General features: G+C 44.4%; 1 protein-coding gene across 1 annotated transcript in view; it reads left to right on the top strand.

Moving 5' to 3' along the window:
• Positions 1–2,500, top strand: part of LOC115219748 (TRMT1-like protein) — a 40,922-nt gene that overhangs the window by 20,309 nt on the left and 18,113 nt on the right. The gene's annotated exons all lie outside the window — the stretch shown is intronic.

Genomic DNA, 2,500 nt, shown 5'->3' with positions numbered 1-2,500 from the left:
TTACATGACTTTCTGAAAAATAGAAGTCAAGCAGTAGTGGCCAATGGAGCCACCTCTATGAAAACACAATTAGTGAGCAGTGTTCCACAGGGCACTGTCTTGGACCTCTCAGATATGTCCTCAACTGCCTGGATAGCCACCCTTGCTAGCTATGCAGACGATACAAAAGTCTCGCAGAAAATACAGAAACCCAGTGATGTTGCACATCTGCAGCAGGAGTTGGACTCAATTTACAGATGGGCTGAGGATAACAATATGCAGTTTAATGCTGGAAAATTCCAAGCCCTGCGCTACCAGCATCCAAAACTGAATGTAAAACTTACAGGGTACACTGGTCCACAGAGTATTACAATCCCAGAGCCTAAATCAGTGAGGGACCTGGGTATCGACGTGAGTGATGATACCTCTTTCCAAGTGCACATTACAAGGATGGCGACAAAGTGCAGACGACTGGCTGACTGGATCCTGAGAATGTTCAGAAACGGAGAAATGGAAACCATGATGGCCCTCTAGAGGGCATTTGTCCTCAGCTGCCTGGAATGCTGCTCCCAGCTATGTAAAATTAACAATGGACCTTAAAGCAATCCAGCAAAGCTTCACAAAGAAGATCATCTCATTGCAACAGCTCAGCTACTGGGAAAGGCTGAAACAACTAAGACTCTACTCCCTGAAGCAAAGGTGGGAGAGATACGCAGTAATATACATGTGGAAGATCCTTGAAGGAATTGTGCCAAACTTTGGCAATGAAAGCTACACCATGCAAGAAAAGGTCAACACTGCCCAGTGCCAAAGATCCCAGCAATGCCATCACGCTTCACTACCAGTTACTGCAACAGCCTGGGTTTCAGGGGCCCACAGCATTTTAATATTCTCCCAAAGAGCCCGAGGGACCTACACAAAATGGATGTAGGTGTTTTCAAATCAAAACTGGACCTCTTCCTGTCAAGAGTCCCAGATGAACCTACCTCACAGCAAGAGGTGCAAATGAGAGTAGCGACATCAAACTCCATTCTTTAACAAGTGCCACATATTAAAGGAGGCTCTAAGTAATATTAGTGTGGCAAAACAGTGGTGCCCCAGCATGGCCACAGTTCTGAGCTGAAACTACATATATATATACACACACACGCATGCACATATATGTGGTTTTAAGTTTCAAGCAAAGCCTTCTTCAGAAACAGGAGACAGAGAAAGTCCAAGAGAAAAGGAAGACGGAAGAAAAAATTTGCCAATGATTCACATGTAGTTACATTTTAAAATGACCAGAAGGGAATGGGTGGAAAAAAAGTTCTTTCTAAGACAGGAGAGTGTAAGAAGCGGTATGTGTGGGTATGTGCGTTTGTGCAAGTCTGTGTGTGTGGTGTTGGCTGTTTATATGTGTATGTGTGAGTGAACTTTGTGTCTGTTAATGTTGTAGGAAGGATTCATCAGCATGGTAACAAGAATGGTGGTTCTTTGTGTAGGTGTGTGTCTCTTCACATGTGCGTAGAGAAATGGTCAGTAGAACGATGTTCGAGTGGCAGTTTGAAGTATGTGTGTGCGTGTATGTATGTGGTGTGTGCATGCGTCTATGTGTATGTGTGGAGTTATATGTGCGTACATGTGTGTGTATATGCGTGTGTATGCCCATGTATGTATGTGTTCATGTGTGCCTGCGTGCGAATGTTTTTTCACGTGCCACCAGCACAAGTGCCAGTAAGGCGACGCAGGTAACAATCACACTCGAATGGTGCTTTTTACGTGCCACCTGCACGGAGGCCAGTTTGTTGCTCTGGCAACGATCATGCTTGTATGGTACTTTTAGCACTCCACTGGCATGAATGCCAGTCATCGAATTTGATTTCGATTTCACTTGCTTCAACAGGTCTTCAGGCTCCACTCAAACCATCTGACCCATGTTGGTATAGAAAGCGGATGTTAAATGAGGACAAACTACTGCCATGTGAAAACCACCCAGTACACTCTGCAAAGTGGTTCGTATTAAAAAGGATGTCCAGCCATAGAAACCATACCAAAGCTGACAGTGAAGCATGGCACAGTCTTCTGACTTGCTTCTTTGTGTCAAACCGTCCAACCCATGCCAGCATGGAAAATGGACGTCCAATGTTGATAACGATGGCATATTTATTGCCATATAACATTTTTCTTTTTTCGCTATAAATGTATCTGAAAATCAGTTTCTTATTTGGCTGTATGACAGACAGGCACGAGACTGGGTGCCATAGATTGGGGGCAGCTGGATGAGCTTAAGTCGGTCAAGTACAAGAATTGCTATTAATAAAATGATATTGGGAACAGGCCAAAATATTACAGTCTGTTCACACAAACTTATGAAAATTCGCTTATAGTAACATCATCACCATCGTTTAACGTCCGTTTTCCATGCTGGCATGGGTTGGACATTCAACTGGGGTCTGGGAAGCCAGGAGGCTGCACCAGACTCCAGTCTGATCTGGCAGTGTTTCTACAGCTGGATGACCTTCCTAACGCCAGCCACTCC

Source organism: Octopus sinensis, linkage group LG15 (genome assembly GCF_006345805.1).
Source record: "Octopus sinensis linkage group LG15, ASM634580v1, whole genome shotgun sequence".
Classification (NCBI taxonomy): Eukaryota; Metazoa; Mollusca; class Cephalopoda; order Octopoda; family Octopodidae; genus Octopus; species Octopus sinensis.
This window is presented reverse-complemented; position numbering and strand designations above follow the sequence as displayed.